At 46.8% G+C, this 19,892-nt stretch overlaps 1 protein-coding gene across 1 annotated transcript in view; it reads right to left on the bottom strand.

Moving 5' to 3' along the window:
- The window catches only part of CHCHD6 (coiled-coil-helix-coiled-coil-helix domain containing 6), a 231,928-nt gene that overhangs the window by 131,160 nt on the left and 80,876 nt on the right, over positions 1–19,892 (bottom strand). The window lies entirely within an intron of this gene.

Here is a 19,892-nt window from a genome sequence, read left to right as displayed (position 1 = left end):
TCCCGGACAGAGGCACCCATTAAGCAGAGTTTAAAACGGCTGGTGTCCTGTTCCATCCAGGACAGGCCTGCTACCCAGGAGTCCCTGCTTCCTAGACCCCCAGAGGCCTTCGTGTGGGCCTGATGCCTTGGCTGCCCCCCAGCACCTTCTATCACACATGCTTTCCCTGAAGTTAGGCGGGGCCAGTTTCTATGGCTTCCAAACAATGAATTCCAGTTGCTACCAGGGGTCAGGCGCCCCAAGTTAGGATGAACAACAGGGACATGAAGGATGGCCCTGCAGCCCGTGGAGAGGGGAGACTTCCACAGAAGGAAGGACACAAGAGGCTGGCATCACGGTCAGAGGCTGTGCCAGTGTTGTGAGAACCTGTACCCAACCTTCAGACAGTCTCCTGCTGCCGCCCATGGGGAGCGGGCTGTGGCCCCGAGTTCACACGCCGCTGTGCCAAGTGTTTGGGAAGCTTTGCCAACTTACCTAATTAACTCGCTTCCATCTATGAGGGGCTGGAGGCAAAAGGTGTTCTCCCTCTTTAGAGGGAGGAAAAGATGCAGTGTCGTAATGAGTGACTTACCAGGGCACAGGAAGGGGGCAGCAGACCCAATTCCTAGCTCAGCATTCTCCTCACCTTTTCCAACCATTCGTTCCATTGCCATTTCTTAAGCATGTACTCTGTGCCAGACCCTAAGGCATAAAACACACTCTCTGCTCTCAAGCTCACAGTTAGCTAATAAGAACAGCAGATAAACAGCTAATTGCTTATTCATTCAGTCTCATTCATCAGATAGGCAGAGTGTAATGAGAAGTTCCAATCCAGCCTCGGGTCCTGGCTGTATAATCTCGGGCAAGTTACATTACCTAACAGAGCTTCGATTTTCCTGGGGGGAGCACGGGTGGGGCGTGGGGGGTGGGGGCTGCTATGTTGTGATATTGCAGCCTGGGTTCAAGGAGACGATGACGATGGACACCCAGCATACAGTAAGTACTTGACGTTTGTTCCTTTCCTCTATTCCCTACTCCATCACAGCCTTAAACACACCTTGCAGAGACTCCATATTCTTTCCTCCGTCTTTGAGCCCAGGGACACCAAGTACGGTCAGCAGCACAAAGAGGCCCTGCAGTAGGCGAACTCGTTACTACCATCGACATTTCCTGAGTGCAACGGAAGAGTCAGGCAATGGGCTGTTCCTGGGAGTCACAGGACAGTCATTCAAAAAATGTTTATTGGGCCTATCATGGGCCAGGCAGTGCTGCTGACGCAATGTTAGGGAACAAGGGCCTTTGAGAGGGAACATAAATATATGAATAGTGATGCAGCTAATGAAGCCCAGACAATAAGGGAAGAAGAAGCTTTCGTTCCAGCAAGGCCACAAGGTAGGCTGTGGGGAAGGGGGGGGGTCACAGAGAATAAGCCAACCTCTGAATTTTAGGGACCCATGAGAATCTCAAAGGAGACGCCAAGTAGAGTAGCCTGTTACTCAGGCTGGAGCTGAAGGGACTTCTCAGCTTATGGGGGACAAACGAGACCCAGGGATGAGATGAGTTTCCAGGGAAACCACAAAGGCTGAAAAGAAACAGAGGATGTAAGGCCAGAGCCCTAACCTTTAAGGTGGGGAGGAGAGGAGGACTGCAGCAAAGGAGACAGAAGGACCAGCGGCAGGGATCCCGGATGAGAGTGACCTCTTAGAAGCCAGGAGAAGGGGAGGGGTCCTCAGTGTCCGTACCCAAGGAAAAGGTCAGGAGGATGCAGCCCCTCTCCAAAGGCACTGATTTAGGCTGGTGGTTTTCAAGCCATGCTCCCGGAGAGGGCCCCGAGGAGCTGCCCCAGCACAGAAGGGACAGTCAGGTGGACCCCCCCAACTCCTCATCTCAACCAGAGCAACTCCAACAGAATTTGATGTTCCTGTCTTTACCGTTCACTCCTCTCCTGAGCATTCACCAAGTGCTATTGATTTTTCCCAGTAAATATTCCCTGAGCCATTCCTTATCTATTTCCCATCCATCTTCCTGGCTCAGGCCACACGGACAGTCTCCTGGATTACCACAGCAGCCCAGAGCTACTCTCCATCCCCCAGTCTGGTTTCACTCCAGATCATTCCTCACACTGCAGCAAGAATTGTCTCAAATCACAAATCTGATCATGTGCATAAAAGCCTTCAACTGATTCACAATGTCCATAAAATAAAGACCGAATCTCCTTACAATGGCTTTCAGCACTTGAATGATGGGGTCCTGCCCCTGACTCTCATAGGGTACCTCTCAGTCTCTCCCATCTTCTGGCACATGGTCTCCTCTTTCGGGTTGGTTCCTCCCTCCCAATCCCCTTTACCTGTTAACCCCTACTCACTCTCCAAGTCTCAAGTCTCACCGTCTCTGGGGAGCTTTCGCTCATCTCTCAAGTCCAGGTGTTCTTCCCATGGACGACCAAGGACTCTCAGCTCCCCCCACTATTCCAGTCACTGGCTGGATCCTGTCCTACCTCTTCTGACCCAAATTGGCCCTGGGAAGGGAGTGGAAGCTGTAGCTATCCCTGGAAGGGGCCTTAATAGCAGACTGCCATTGTCAGGACAGCATGGTGACAAACATCTGTTTAGGAGTCAGAAGACACAGCTCTGAGTCTCTAGATTTTCTTCATTAGATATAAGACCCTGGATAAATGACAAGCTATCTCTCTGGGTCTCAGTTTCCTTACCTAACTCAAGTTATAAAAATGCCTTCATCATATCACCATTTTGAAGACACAATTTATAATACACAGAGAACTTAATGTAATGGTATACATTTGCCAAACTTCACAGAATTATATACAATAAGGATAAATTTTACTGTATGTAAATTATGCCTCAATAATCCTTTTTTTAAATTTAATGTTTATTTTTAAGAGACAGAGAGAGAGGCAGGGAGGGAAGGACACAGAGGGAGACACAGACTCCAAAGCAGCTCTGAGCTGTCAGCACAGAGCCTGACGCAGGGCTCCAACTCATAAACCGTGAGATCATGACCTGAGCTGAAGTCAGACACTTAACTGACTGAGCCATCCAGGTGCCACCCTCAATAATCTGAACAAAATTGATTAAAGTTCGCCACATTAAGGAATAAAGGAACACAAAAGACTCAGAAGAGTAACATAAAATTCAACACTCATGATAAAAGCTCAGAAACTGAGGCCAAAAAAATCTGACAAAGCCTATCTATAAAAACCTATAGTTAACATCATACTTAATAGCTAAATATTGATTACGTTCCCTAGGTACACAATTAAGAGAACATCCACTATAATAATTTCTATCCCTCATCATACTGGAGATCCAGGCAGTACAACACAACAAGAAAATAAATGAAATTTGTAAAAATTCCAGCCTGTGGGCTGGGTAGGAAAAAGTGAAATCACCATGACATTTAGACAAGACTGCATAAGGAAACTACACAACCTGAGCTAATAAGTTAACTTGTCAAAGATGCGGGATACAAAGTGTTTAAGTTATATAAAAATTAATTGTATTTCCATGTAATAACAACAAATTTAAAAACAATCAGATGAAATGAAAACCAATACTATGTACATTAGCACTCAAAAATAAAAAAACATCTGGAAATAAATCTAACAAAAATGATCAAAATCACCACAAAACAGAAATCTCTGAAACACTGCTGAGGCAGCCTGAACACATAGGTATATGTGGGGAGTGCAGTGGGAAGTGGGGGGGAGGGGGATAAGAAGGTAAAGAGAGCATAAGACTCGAGAATGTTAAGATGTCAATCCTCTCCAAATTAATCTCTAGACATTAATGTGACAGACTGATTCTAAACTTGATATAGAAATGCAAAGGACCTAGAAAAGCCCAGGCCATCTTGAAAACAACGAAACTGGAGTAGTAAGACATGAGGTAATCAGACAGACTATGAAGCTACAATAATTAACAAGTTACTATTGGCATGGGACAAGAACACAGACCAACAGAACTGAATGGACCCAGAAACAGCCCTTGCACGTACAGTCAACTGATTCATGACAGAGGTCCTCCTGAGATCAACCCAGTGAGGAAAGAGTGATCTTTTTAATGAATGGATATCCTTACCTGATACCTCACACAAAATTTAATTCATATTGGATTAGAGACCTAAATGAGAAAGATTTTGTTTAAAAATTGAAATATAGTACTAGTGCAATCCCTAGCAAAATTTCAGCTGCCTTTTTCCTTTTGCAGAAATAGAAAAATACATCCTAAAATTCACAAAGGACCTTGAGGGACACCAAATAGTCAAAATTGTCAGGGAAAAGAACAAAACTAGAGGACTCATATCTCTTCATGTCAAAACCTGATACAAAGCTCAGCAATCAAGACAGTGTGATACTGACATAAAGACAGTCCTATAAATTAATGGAATAGAATTTGGAGTCCAGAAATAAACCCTATTATTTGTAGTCAACTGACAATAACAAGGAGGTGAAGTCCACACAATGGGGAAGGAAACTGATGATGCCTGTATAACTGGATACAAAATGCAAAAAAGTTGGATGCCTCCCTCACACCACATAAAAAAGTAACTCAAGAGGGATCAAGGACCTAAATTTAAGAGCTAAAACTATCAAACTCTTAGAAGAAAACACTAGGATAAATCTTCATGACTTTGAACTCGGCCATGAGTTCACTGATGTGACACCAAAAGCACAAGTAGCCAAAGAAAAAAATGGATACACTGAGCGTCATCAAAATTTAAAACATTTGTATTTCTCATCAAGAAGGAGGAAAGACACCCATAAAATGGGTAAAAATATTTGCAAGTTATTTCTCTCACAAGGGATTATATCGAAAATATATAAAGAACTCTTACAACCCCAAAATTAAGAAGGCCAATAACCCAACTTAAAAAGAACAAAGGATTCAAACAGACTTTTCCTCAAAGAACATATACAAATGGCCAGTGACCACATAAAAAAACGTTCAATATCACTAATCATTAGAGAAATGCAAATCGAAACCACAGAAGTACCACTTCACACCCGGTCGAAGAGCTATAATCCAAAGGACAGACAATAACAAGCACTGACAAAAATGTAAAAACACTGGGACCCTCACACATTGCTGGTGTGACAGCCACTGTGGAGAACCATCTGGAAAAACAGGTCCTCAAAAAGTTAAAGTTAAGAATTACCATATAAGTGAATTGAACAATAACTAACAAGAGAATTGAAAACATATGTCCAATAAGAACTTCTTTATAAACTTGTATAAGCATTATTCATAATAACAAGATAGTGGAAACAGCCCAAATGCCATCACCGGATTAATGGAAAAATACAATGTGGTATATCTATACAATGGAATATTATTCAGCCACAAAAAGAAATGAAGCCTCGACACATGCTACAGTATAGATGAACCTTGAAAATATTGCGTTCAGAAGAACCCAGACACAAAGACTGTGTATTTTGTAATTCTATTTGCATGAAATGTCCAGAGTAGGCAAATTTACAGATATAGAAAATAGACATATAGTTTCCAGGGGCTGGAGGTTGGGAGGGAAGAGAGTTACTGCTAATGGGTAAGGGGTATCTGGGGATGGTGTGAAAACGTTCTGAAATTAGATAGTGGTAATTATTGCAGAATTCTATGATTATACTAAAAACACTAAATTGTATAGCTTAAAAGGGTGAATTCCATGTTATATGAATTCTATCTACATAAGGCTGTTATTTTCTAAAGTGCTTCTAGAAGGAAACAGCAGACAGTGGAAACTAGCTTCATAACCGCAGTATAGGCAAAGATGTTGTTCTAAACATCTAAAGAAAAGGTTGACAAGTGGGACTTAAGAAAAGAGATTACTAAGGAAGTAAAGAGGCAGGCCCAGACTGGGAGAAGGTATTTGGATTATAGAGTTTCAACAAAGGACCCAATTCAAAAGATATAAAGCACTCCTACAACTTTATAAAAAAATAAATAAATAAAAGGCAATCTAACACTTTTCTAATGAGCCAAAAAGATTTAAGCTGACATGTCACAAAAGAGAATATCTCAATGGCCAACAAACATTTGAAAGCATTTGGAAAACAGTGAAGTCAACCTCAACAATCATCAGGAAATGCAAATTCAAATCACTGTATCTCTACCAGAATAGTTCAAATTTCCACAAATGACAAGAGGAAATAATGGCAAAGATGTGGAGTAACCAAAAGCTTCATACATTACTGGAGGGACTAGAAATGGATACAACCACTTGGGGGAAAGTGTTCGCCAATTCCATTTCCAGGCAAATGCTCAAAAATCACAATGCTTATGTCCACCAAAACACACGGACAAAAATCCCACGACAGCATTATTCGTACCAGTCCCAAACTGGAAACAACCTAAATGTCCATCATGTAGGCTGGCTCAATACACATGTTCACAGAATGAAATGCTACACAGAGATGGGAAAGGTAAAACTATTGCTAAATAGAACATGAAAGAACATCACAGACATAATGTGCAGCCAAAGAACCACAAAGGAAAGAAGGCCGCACCATACACCTCCGTGAGTACACGGCCAGCCGATCCAGAGGTTATGTCTGAGGAGTACTGATTAGGAGAGGGCCCAGGGACCCTTCTGTGATACTAGAAATTATCTACATCTCAATCCAAGTCGTGCTTACACCCAGGTAAAAATGGGTGGAACTGTTAAGACCTGTGCATTCATTTTTATACCTCAATAAAATACCTCAATAAATAAATTCTCTTTTTTTAATGTTTTATTTATTTTTGATACAGAGAGAGACAGAGCATGAGGGGGAGGGGCAGAGAGAGAAGGAGACACAGAACCGGAAGCAGGCTCCATCCAGGCTCTGAGCTAGCTGTCAGCACAGAGCCCAACGCAGGGCTCGAGCCTATGAACGTGAGATCTGACCTGAGCCAAAGTCAGAGGCTTAACCGACTGAGCCACTCAGGCGCCCAAATAAATTCTTTTAAAAATACCATAGCTAGCCACTGCAGCCAAGGAGGCCAAAGTAAGAAGCTTGAGTGTCCATTAGAAATGTGTCTCTGGGGCGCCTGGGTGGCTCAGTCAGTTAAGTGTCTGACTTCAGCTCAGGTCATGATCTCACGGTTCGTGGGTTCGAGCCCCACATTGGGCTCTGTGCTGACAACTCAGTACCTGGAGCCTGCTTCAGATTCTGTGTCTCCCTCTCTCTGCCACTCCTCTGCTCGATCTGTCTCTCTTTCTCTCTCCCTAAAATAAATAAACATTAAAAAATTTAAAAAAAAGAAAGAAATGTGCCTCTAACAGAGAGGATGGGCAGATCCGTGAAGAAGGGGGCAATGGAGTGGCGACAGTGCAGTTGTGGCCTGTGGGGGCATCCCTGTGAGCTGGACAGCTCCCTTGAGGTGTGCTTATTACATCAAGAATGCACAGCTGACAAGTGGCAGAGCCAGCACTGGAACCCAGGTCTCTCTCCAAAGCTGGCTCTTTCCACTAAGCTACGCTATCTCTTGTGACAAAAGGTGGCCCAGGCAGCTTTCCAAAGAAAAGGTTCCTTCAAGTTGGCCTTTCCTCAAGTTTCCTCATGAGTGGATAATTCTCCTTCAGAGCAAGGCCTAGCAATGTCCTGCAGAAGTCCTAAGTGGCAGAGCCAGAATTTCAAGTTAAGGATGCTGTACTTTGGGGTTCCCTAGGCCAAAATGATTCCAGAGCTGGGAAGCCCCATCTTCTCTATGTACACATTTTCAGAAGCCAAATGTTCCCTGACACACACACACACACACACACACACACACACACACACGCACACACGGGTGTCCGTGTAGACACCTGACTACCACGAGAAGCCTCAATTAGGTATGGCCACTCATGACCTCAGTCAACTCACAGATGCCAGGGCCTCAGGACAGCAGTTCCCTGGCAGGCTGGGAAGGTGGGGCAGCTGTGACTGCCAGGGCTTGGCTATGGGCTGTGGCCTGACACGGGGGACAGGAGCGGTGGAGCCTACCATAATGTTCCCTGAATGTGGGAGGGACCCAAGGGATGAACATGTCTTTTTCTTTCCTTGCCAACTCCCACCAAAACTGGAACCGCCTTCATATGATGTCTGGACAACTGGCCGCGAGGCATGGCTCGCTCTAGCAGACGCTGGGCTATCAAATTGCTCAGGAACAGGTCCTAGCTGTCCACCACTGTGAGACTGATGGGCTCCGAGAACAAGACCACGTCCTCCTGGGCGACTGTCAGAAATCCTGCCTACTGTACCTGCCCCTGGGCTCGATGTATCCTTCTGTAGGAGAGAAGTGTTGTTTTGGAAAAAAGCCTGAACTAAGGAGCCTGTAACCCCACCTTTCCATTGTGACACAGACTGGCCTTACCAAAGGGAGGCAGGAGTCTGCCACCCACAGACTTCACCAGGTAGGGCCCGCCAGTGGACATGGAGGCTGCGGAGAGGCACAAGAGAGCTGTCCACATCCCACTAGAAGCTTCCAGCTGATCTGCTAACCTGATCTTCAAACTCGATCCTTGTACCTCCAGGCCTCCTGGTGGGTCTGGGAGTCGACACCATAGGTGTGCGGGCCCAGCCCCCCAGCCCAACGTCTGCATCAGCAGCTCACCTCAGGCCGTCTTAGACCCACTGGTGGTGCCATGAGAACAGTAGCAGGAGAGACTGGGTTGCCACCGAGAACGGAACGAGACAAGGGGGAGACATGAGGGACACAAGGGGTCACAGCTGCGGTCTGTTGACCCCCCCAACCAAGGAAAGGTTTCCAGTAATGAGGTCTGCTGCCTTTCAGGAAGAGACCTCGGCACGGAGTGCTGGGTGGTGGCGCCCAATCCGCTCAGCATCTGTGGGCAGGAGAGTTCATCTTCCTAACTGGTGAAATGTGAAGGCCACCATGTTGTCATGGTGATTCATATTAGAGAACACTGTGGCCCACACGGATGGGCCATCGCTTCATAGGCCTTCATTTATTTCCTCTTAAAAAATACATGTTAATACAGAGTCAAAACCAGTGCACATAATAAACATAACCAAAGGCAGGTCAGCTGTCTCCAAAGGGACCTGGCTACCTCCGAGAGGCAGATTTAGAGCTTGTGAGCCACATGCTCACACACTCCGCACAGCATTTGTGGAGCACGGGGCCCTGGCGAGGGGCTGGGCCAGGCTTTGCGGGAGACATGAGTCAAATGCCACAAAGCACCTACTTACAGGGAAAGAAGAGAAGCTCATCTGTAATCAAGGTGCAACAGAGGTGGGAAGGTGGGAAGGACTGAGTTCTCCCACTAGGGCACCAAAGGCACAGGAGTACAGAGGAGGGAAAGATCCCTTCCAGTAGGAAGATCATGATGAGCTTCATGAAAGAAGGGAAGGAGGAAAACCCACATCAACACCTCCCGCCACCAGGCTCTGCTCTGAGGATCCAGCTCACCCCAACAAGGCACCAGGCAAGGCCAAGCAGGCCATGCTCTACGGTGGCAGGGAGGGGAAACCAAGGGGAGGTGAACTGTCCAAAGACAGAGCTGGAAGGCAGCCAAGTCAGGATTGCAGCCCAGGCTTGGCTGACTCTCCCCACCCCCTCTGAGGGCTTCCCGGTGGCGTTTGATCTCTACTCGGAGAGACTGACGGTATTTCAGCGAGGAAGCAGGGTGCGAGTGGTCCAGGCTGACAGCAGAGGTCAGACTGCCAGGGGCAGCACAGCCCAGGGCACAGAGCGAGGGGGACCGGTGGCAGAGGCAGGGAGTTCTGGAAGGTTCCGACACTGCCAGATCACAGGGCCTCCTGTGCCACCTAGGGAACTGGGAAGGGCAATGGGGTCAGCAGAGAGGAAGACAGCATAGCTGACTGGACAGCAGCTGACCATGCCCGCATGCCATGTGCCCTGCAGGGCGCATCATGTGCCAGGAACCTCGCTGAAATGGGCACTTGTAGGCGCTTGGCCGTCTCTGGATGACGGCACAGATGTGAAAGCGCACAGTCAGCTGACAGGGAGAGGAAGCCAGAGCCTTTTTTTGGTAACTATCAATACCCTAGAAGTGGCTTCCCGACATCTGCCAGGAAAGCTTTTCATTTAAAAAAAAAAAAAAAGAAGAAGAAGAAGGAGGAGGAGGAGGAGGAGGAGGAGGAGGAGGAGGAGGAGGAGGAGAAGGAGAAGGAGAAGGAGAAGAAGAAGAAGAAGAAGAAGAAGAAGAAGAAGAAGAGGAAAATCTATCTGGCAAAACGCCAAGGTAACTCGATTGTAAAGAGAACACAACAAGGCTACATTCCTTTCTATGGGGCTCTGCTGCCTTCTGGCTTTCAGTCATTAAAACAGACAGGCAGGAACGTTTTGCAGCGGTCCTAAGCCCTGAGCTCCCACACCATACCCTGCCCAGGGAGAGCAGAAGGGGACTGTGAGCTGGAGAAGCTCCTCGCCCTCACAAATGGATCCACAGCAAAGCTCCTTGAAGTAACAAGTTCCCGTTGTATTTAAAGCAAGATTCCATTCATGCTCCCACCACAGAGCTCAAGAACAAGATGCTGGGAAACTGTTCGGTCCCAATCCCTCAGACCCACACCCAGCATCTTCAGGAGCCTAGAAGCCCAATCCTTCCCAAAGGGAGACAAGCTTCCCTTACTGGCTGGCTGGAAAGAGCCATCGATTAGCACATGTGCTGGAAGGAAGATGTGAGCTTTGAGCAATCCAGGTGGTCACACCAACAGAGCCAAGCAATGGCGTCTGGGTCGGTACAGCCACCTGGATGGTGGCTGTGCTTAGTCACGTGACACCACATGACAAAGCCTCCATGCACCTGGCCCTGTACTGGGCTCTCATCATTCCCCTGGCAAATCTGCGTTGCGCACACAGTTTACAGTGCTGCCAGGAAAAATCATATGAACTGCAACAGACCTCGAGTACCTCGAGGAACATCTCTGCCTGCAGGTGGATGCAGGCACACAGCGCTCCCAGGGAGGAGCGGCTGCGGGGGAAGGAATCAGAGGAGCCCACGGAGAGAAGAGGACACTTGGGCTCGAAATCAACAGTCGTCTTCTACCTGGGCAGGGGACCGGGGGAAGCACATGAAAGCGGAACTTACATTCTGAGCGAAGTACAGAGATGGAGCTGCAGAGTGTCCTGCAAATGGTGATGAGTTCTGTGCGTCTAGCAGGGTGCAGGCCTCCAGCCTGGGGGAAAGCTGGGAGGAGGTGACTGGAGGCACAGCTAAGCACCTTGCCGGCTGATCAGAGAAATGAAGGCGAGCCTTGCGACATTGTGGTCAAAGCAGCAGCAGCATCAGATGTGTTTCTGATGGAGAATTCCACGCAGGGCAGAGGATGAAACCCAAGGGAACAAGGACACATGACAGATCGGTTGGGGATTGAGGGCCGCAGAGCAGCACCAAGAGCCAAGGGTACAGAAGTGGTCATGCAGAGACAAGAGGATTGATCGAAGAGGCAAACTTCAAGGTTAAGTGAACAGGACAAGGAACTGGAACGAGGCAAGGGAGTGTGATAAGTCAAGGTCGCTGGGCGGGTTTCCAGCCTGCTGCTGGCCCACCTAAAATACCAGGAGAAGAGCAGGCAAGGGAGATGAGACAGAGAGATGTGACCTGGATGTGTGGGGAAATTTGGAACTGCCAGCACACACAGGACAGCTAAAACTGCAGGAAGACAGGCAATACTCTGAGAGATGTCAGGATAAAAATGGGATATATCCCTGGGAGTGACAATATTTAACGGTCAAGCAGGAAATAAAACAAGGCTTTGCTGAAAACATAACCCTGCAATAAATGGACTTATATCTCTATGTTTTCTCCAAAGCTTGTCATCACCAAGCTACAGATCTCCCCTGGTCTGGATGGGGCTTATAAATGCCTTCCCATCTACATGTCAGCAAAGAGACAAATTCCCTTAAGGAGGCAGAGAGGTGGTGATAAAGAGCTGCTAAAATAAGCGGTTTTTCCCTCCTCTGTTCTCTCAGTACAGAGATCATTCTGATCTATCTTTCTTTCTTACCACCTATGACTTCTGGCCAATAGCCCCACCCCTGAGAAATGTACCTCAATCCAGAAATACAAAATCAGGAAAAGCCACACATCAATATTCTTGATGCAATAAGCCTAGGAAAGTTAGCTACGTCTAATATTGGATTCAAAACAACCCCTTTGGGGAACTCCATCCTCTACCAAGCAAATGCAGAGCTGGATACAGATTCTTCTCCACTTCTCCTCCTGTCTAGATGAGAACTGACTAAGATCTATAACTAACAGCTTCCTGGAGGTTCTTGCAACTAACAGACGTTTTGAGGTTTGGTCTAGGTGGACAGCCACCTGGCCCAAAAGGAACAGGCTCTAGGCCTCCAAGGCTGGCTCCAGGAAGGGCCCAGAACCACGACTATCGAGGAGGCAAGCAGACGAGAGCGGGCCCTGGGTCCAGGACATGTCAGGCCCAGCAGCGGGCCTCCAGGCTGCCCTGCCCAGGTCGGGAGAGTGGCCTCTCCAGCCAGGCAGTCCTGCCAATATGCTCCCCACCTCCCCGTTCTCATTGGCAGGAATAAAGCTAGCCTTTCTCAAGGGCCATTTGTGATGATTCAAGGAACGAATATGGCTGGTGGCCAGTCCTTACTTGTCTTTTGGTCCCTCCCCTCACGGGGGATTACGGCGGAGAGGTAACTATGACTTTAGGAACACTCACAGAAAAGGTGGCCATGCATATCCTTATGTTTCCTTCAAACACCAAATTCATCTAGCATATTTTAAAATAACAGCATGTGTGTGATAGATTATTGATGTTAATTCTGAACTGCCTTTCTTTCCCACGACCTCATTTGATCCTTAATAATAATCCTGTATAGTCAACAAGTAGGGACAGCACCCTTATCAACAGGATAACAAAGCCAAGGCTCAGAAGCGGCCCAACTTGTCCAAGGTCACATAGCCAGAAAAGGCAAAATGGGAAATCTGAATTGAAAACTTAATATATTTTTTTAATTTTAGGATGTATAGACCCACTGCTTGCTGTAGGTGAGAGATTTCACATAAAATATCTGCTCCCATTTCTGGCTCTAAATCCGTACCCTTCTATAACACCATGCGAACACCCTACAAAGGGGGTCATACTTACAACTTCCATTTTCACAAACTCAAACAGACTGTAGTGCCGAAGGCAAGCATTACATACAGACAATCACAGAAGGTTCCAAAATGGCCTACAACTCCTAGGAGAAGCTAAGCCACAAGCTCCAGTGCCCCTCCCTGGGCTGAGGAGACAAAACACGCTGGAGCGTCCAGGGGTCCACATACACCCCCCGCGGTGCCGGTCAACGAGCCGGAGAAGGAACAGCCCTCCACAAAATGTAACCTCATCAGGGTACGGCGAGAAATGAAACACAGCTCGAAAGGCATAAAATAAACAGGAAAACATTCCTTAGCTATACTAGCAGCCAGAACAAGATGATCTTGCCAATTTTTAATATGAGGTTAATAAGTGATCACATGAAAAATATGTGTAATGTTCTTTTCCTCCAAATTCAAAGTCACATGTGGGCTACAGACTTCAGTCAGGCCACACAGAGAAGGGGAGGGAGAGGAACGAGATCTGTGGCTCCCAAATTGCATTTGGGAGCCTCAGGAAAGTCGCCAAATCCATTCCAGGAAATCTGGTATTTCTAAGATTTCATGGAGGACTGAGAATGTGCCTGAACAGTCTGGAAAAGAGCCACTGTGATGTCTGTACGTACAAAGAACTTCAAGGAGACAAGGCTGGAGAACTGCAGATCCGTAAACTTCATTAGAGGGTTTGCGGTTTTTCCCTCTAATACTAAAAGCGACACTTCCCCCAGATGCCACCAGCAGGGTGGGGCTGGAAACAAACACACAAATCCCACCTGCAAATACCCTAAGAGGGGAATGTTCCGGCATGGCTGTATGAAGAGCCAGTCTGCCAGGTTAGATGAGTCTTCTAGGCTAGGAAAATGGGCTCATGGGTCACAGGGCCACATTGTCTCACTCTGGCAGGAAATTAGACCCTGTCCTCTCTGACACGGTCATCCGTGACAAGGGTCAGCCAGGCGATAAAGTCCCTTTAAGCAAGAGGCTAAACGTCTGCAGACTGCATCTAGTTCACATCAGCAAGCCCTGTGGGTCACAGGGATTTCATAAACAGCACTGTGTCGCCCCAACTTTGTCAAGCAGCCTTATCCAACACCTTGTTGCCAGTCCACTGGAGCACATGCAGAGGGAAAACGTTGAAGAGCGGTCTCAAACAAGTAGCCCGCAAAGCCGCTTTTTGTCAACAGCCACATTCTATTTGGTTAGCAAAAATGTAAACTGATTGCCAACACTTGAAACCTGAGAGGGTTCATGTCAAACTGTAGAAAAATCAGAGGATATGTCAAGAACGAACCCGCATACCTATCTGGCAACAAGCAGCTGGAGCTGGAGCCCCCCTCCTCTGGGCAGACACTTTGGTTGGCCACAGTCTGCGCCATTCCCTATTACTCACGTACAAGGTCGATTCCACCCAATTAATCCTGCATGGCTTCTGCAGGCTTTGAACACTGCTAGCTCTTGATCCGAATTATAATATTAGATAGAAATCAGATCGCTGGTCACATGAAAACAAGTGAATCGATACAAAGAACGACAAGCAGGAGTGAAAATCAAACTATAAAAATAGTCTTTTCCCCCCCAATGTTTTTGATTCACATTAGAGCTCAGCACAGAGTCCTTTTCTCTTCTCTCTCACTCAACCCATAGACACATACCATCTACTCCCCATCAATTACCGTGGGCAGCTGGCTGATGCCCTGGGATTCTAACCTGGAGGTCCTGCCCATGGGACATCTGATGTACCTGGATGCACGGGCCTCTCTCAAGTGTCTAAACCAAGCCTGGCCCCCCCTCTGCCCTGCCCCCCCCCCCCACCCACTCTTCTTGTGTTTGCAGCTCAGGAAGTACCCACTATCCCTCATAAGCTCAAGAGCATCACCACCGCCTTCCTGCTTTCTCTTTTTTAAAAAATAAACCTTTTGGGGCACCTGGGTGGCTCAGTCGGTTAAGCCTCCGACTTTGGCTCAGGCCAGATCTCACATTCGTGGGTTCGAGCCCCGCATCGGACTCTGTGCTGACAATTAGCTCAGAGCCTGGAGCCTGCTTCCGGTTCTGTGTCTCCTTCTCTCTCTGCCCCTCCCCCTCTCAGGCTCTCTCTCTCTCTCTGTATCAAAAATAAATAAAACATTAAAAAATAAATAAATAAACCTTTTTAACTTGGAATAACTATAGATTTACCCCAAAAAAAGTTGCAAAAACAATACAAGTTGTATTGAGTTCCTGTATTCTCCTTGCCCAGCCTTCCTTAATGTTAACAATTATCAGGCTGCCTGGGTGGCTCAGTCCGTTAAGCGTCCAGCTTCAGCTCAGGTCATGATCTCACAGTTAGTGGGATTGAGCCCCACGTCAGGCTCTGTGCTGACAGCTAGCTCAGAGTCTGGAGCCTGCCTTTGAATTCTGTGTCTCCCTCTCTCTCTCTGACCCTCCCCTGCTTGCGCTGTCTCTCTCTGTCTCTCAAAACTGAAGAAAAAAACATTAAAAAAAATTATCATGGATCCTTTTTCTCAACTAAGAAGCTAACTATACTATTAATTAAACTCAAAACTATTTGGATTTAACACTTTCCCACTACTGTCTTTTTTTGTTCCAGAATCGAACCCAGAATATTTACACTGCATTTAGATCCCTCTCTTTTTAAATTTTGTTTCTGTTGACATCAAATGGTACATAAAGTCTATCAATGTTTGGCTCATCTCTCCCCAAGTCCCCAGAAACAGCCTAGATGAGTTTAGCAGCTTTAAGTATTTGCTTCGATGTTTCTAATTCTGCCATCTACTGACATCGTATGAAAGATGAGAATTCAGCTCCCTGACGCACACCTCCATAGGTATCTCCCTTCACCCCATCATCCCAATGAGTGTGACTGTAACATTTGTATAGCTCAGTGTTTAATGCTTACAACATGACTGTGTAAACATTATCCCTTGCTGAGCACTTACGTGTCCTTTCTAGTATAACATTGTTCTCTCTGGAATTAAATGTTTATTCTTTTATGGAACTATAAAGACCCTGCCCTGCTGTCTTATAGTTTCCAGTGTTGCTGCTCTCTGGACACTTAGATTCTTAACTCTTTGTACACAACCTCTTCTCTTTTCTTCTTGAGGTATTTTGCAGGCTTTTAAGATGGCCACCATGGTGCGTGGCCAGTTAGCTTAGTTGGTTAGAGCATGGTGCTAATAATCAGATGGCCCCAGCGCTCTCCATCTCACAGCATTCACACCCTCGTGATGGCAGTTCTCTCTCCTTGAATGTAAGCTGGACCTAGTGACTCACGTCTAACAAAGAGAATGCAGTGAAAGTGATGCAGTGTTGCTTCTGAGCTTGGGTTACAGAAGACTGTGACTTCTGCCTTGCTCACTCTCTCCCTTGCTCACTCGATGAATCAGGCTGCCATGCTGGGAGCTGCCAGCCTGCCAGACCCAAGTGACGGGAAACAGGCCCTTGCTCAAATGGCCCACAAGGAACTGAACCCGGCCAACAGCCATGTGAATCAGTCCGAGAGCAGATTCACCCCCAATCAAATCCGCTCGGGCTGGAGCTCTAGCCGAGACCTTGGTCACAGCCTTGTGAGATACCCGGCACCAAATGACCCACCTAAGCCCACAGAGACCGTGAGATACAGTGCTGCTATTCTAGGCCAGGGTCAGCAAAACAGAGCCCTGAAGTGATGGCATGCTTTTGCAAATAAAGTTTTATGGGAATACAGTCATAACTACTCATTCAGGTACAATCGATGGCTGATTTCGCACTTCAATAACAGAGCTGAGAGACTGCCACAGAGACCATCTGGCCCGCCAGCCTAAAATATTTAAGGAAAAGCTTGCCACTCCCTGCTCTAAGTCACTAAGTTTTGGAGTAATTTGTTATGCAGCAATAGAAAATATGTCTTCCTCCCTGGAAACTTTTAGGATCCATGTTGGTCCTTTATGGTCTAAAATTTCATGACGATGTGCCCTGGAATAGATCTATTTCAAAAGCGAATGGGCTGAGAACTAATGGTCCTCTCTGGAATCTGGAAGCCCTTGTTCCTCAGTTCCGGGAAACTTTCTGAAATCAATTCATTAATAATTTCTTCCACTTTCTCTTTCTGGTACTGCTGTTATTTGGATGTTTGACCTCCAGAATGAAACCTCCACTTTTCCTAATGTCTCCCTCATATTTTCCATCTTTGTCTTATTTTTAAACAGCTCCTGTTGTTATTTCAGGAGTATAGTATTTCTTCTTGTCTGATGGGACTGTTTTAAGCTGCAAAAAAGTTTTCTCCTGCTTTCTTCCACTGTTTGCTTCCTGTATTCATCTTATCTCCTTTGTTTGAGACTACAGAGATGGAGTGCTTCCGTCGGATATGTTTATTGGTTTATATTCTGGTCACTTTAGAGGAGGTTATCAAATGTCTCAGGATCTCTTGACAGGATCAGCCCCTCAGACTGAAGAATGAAGAAATAACAAAGGGCTACAGGTCTGCCAGCTGATTAGGTGATCCGGTCACAACATTTTACTAAAGAACTTCCAACTTCTAGGGTTCATGGAGCTTTTCATTGGGCTCTTCAACTTCTCATAATGGAATCTTTTTTTTTTAAATATTTATTTATCTTGAGAGTCAGAGACAGAGAGCGGAGAGGGGCAGAGAGAGAGGCAAACAGAGGATCCAGAGGGACTCTGCACTGAGAGCAGAGAGCCTGATGTGGGGCTCGAACTCATGATCCACGAGATCATGACCTGAGCTGAAGTCAGACGCTTAACCATCTGAGACACCCAGGTGTCCCTCATAATGGGATCTTTTAATCTCCTGTCTGGGAGGTTTGTGTCCACGGTCCTGGAGTCAAGTAGGGAAAGAGCCCTCAGGCAGGGACGGAAGGTCTCACCTTGCCTTGCGTGTGATGCCCCATTCTCAGTGGTGCTCACTGTCTCTGCACCCAGAGACCTTGCATGTTAATCTCATCAGGTGATGACCTGGAAGGTAAACCAGTGGTCCTCCGCAGGCACGAAGGGGGTGTAAATGCCAGACTACATAGGTCGGGAGGGGATCTGGCCACCTCCTGCATAGACTTTGGCCCATCCTTCCTTTCTCCACCCCATGCCTGGTCCCTCCAATTTCAGAGATCCCCGGGGCTCCATGTCGGGGTCCAGCTGCTTCTGTGTTTCAGGCCTGAGCTCCAGCCATTTCTAGTCTGCTCAGTCAACTACCCCTTCCCAGCTACCACAATTTGGTTGCCACCATCCTCCTCTCCTGGTGTGTCTACTCTCATTTTAACTGGGTTTGCAGAAGGCACAAAGATAGAGGGTTGCATTTGGTATGCCATTTATAACAGGCAGCCCAGAGGTGCTCCATCCCCAAAGCCCTACAAACACCAGGTTCTACAATTCTGGTTCCTTGCTCTCTCTTTCATCATTGGTTCCTCTGTGAGCCCAAGGTCATTTCTCTACGCCAGACCTTCAGTTCTATGATGTACAGCCAGTTTCCTCACTTCCTTGCCCTCTCCTCTCTCCATGCAAGCCACCCTCCGATGGTTGTTACAAGTGCAAGTCAGATCATGTCATACCCCAACTATCATGGGCTGAATTCTGTCCCCTCCCCAAAATTCATACATGGGGGTCCTAACCCCCAGTACCTCAGAATGTGACCTTATTTACGGACAGGGTCTTTACAGAGGTAATTAAGTTAAAATGAGGCCATTAGGGCACACCCCAATCCAAAATGACTGGTGTCCTTATAAAAAGGGGAAATCTGAGATAAGAAACAGAAACGCACCCAGGGAGAACACCATGTGAACAGGCACAGAGGAGAGCCACGCGTAAACCAAGAAATGGCCGAGGCTACGAGGAGAGAGGGTGGAACCGACCCTTTCCTGGCACTTCCCCGCGCCAACCCATGATTTCAGACCTCTGGCCTCAAGAACCATGAGACAATACATTTCTGCTGCTCTAAGTCACCCAGGTTGTGATACTTCATTAGAGCAGCCCCACAAAACCAATATGCCGGCTTAAAGAGTTCCGTGATTTACCACTGGCCCTGAAGAAGGCTCTCCCTCTGGCCTGAAATTCCTCTCTGCCCCCATTTTTCTTTTCTTTTTTTTTCAGTGTTTATTATTTTTGAGAGAGAGAGAGAGACACCATGCATGAGGGAGGGGCAGAGAGAGAAGGAGACACAGAATCTGAAGCAGCTCCAGGCTCCGAGCTATCAACACAGAGTCCGACACAGGGCTTGAACTCACGAACTGTGAGATCACGACCTGAGCCGAAGTCAGTCGCTTAACCGACTGAGCTCCCCAGGCGCCCTTGCCCCCACTGTTCCATCCCCACTAGGTTAACTGCTTCTCAAACTTAAGGACTCTGTTCAAACATCAATGAATTCTGGATCTCTCCTGACAATGCCCCATCTCTCTCCCCAGTCCAAGAAAAGCCTGTGTCTGGACTCTATGTTTCTCCAGTATATACTGTGTGCTCTTTTAGTCACAGCATAGACAACACATTGCAATTCCCTGATTATTTCTCCTACTCTTCTCCCATGTGAAAGCCTGTCTGTCCTGCGACAGCATAACCCCAGCACACAGGCGGCACAGGAGGCGTTGGGCTGGTGACTGGACAAACAAATCAATAAGAGAAAGAGGTCTCTGTGTAATTAGTTCTGTCAAAAAAATATTTAACAAATCCAAAGATGTCAATCTTGTCCCAAATTAAATTGTAATTAAACAGGTCCTTTTTCTTTCTTTTTTTTTAAATTTTTTTAATGTTTTTTTATTTATTTTTGAGAGACAGAGAGAGACAGTGTGAGCAGGGGAGGGTCAGAGAGAGAGGGAGGCACAGAATCTGAGGCAGGCTCCAGGCTCTGAGCTGTCAGCATAGAC

This window comes from Suricata suricatta, chromosome 12 (genome assembly GCF_006229205.1).
Source record: "Suricata suricatta isolate VVHF042 chromosome 12, meerkat_22Aug2017_6uvM2_HiC, whole genome shotgun sequence".
NCBI lineage: Eukaryota > Metazoa > Chordata > Mammalia > Carnivora > Herpestidae > Suricata > Suricata suricatta.
The sequence above is the reverse complement of the archived record's forward strand: the minus strand, read 5'-3'. Positions and strand labels throughout refer to the sequence as shown.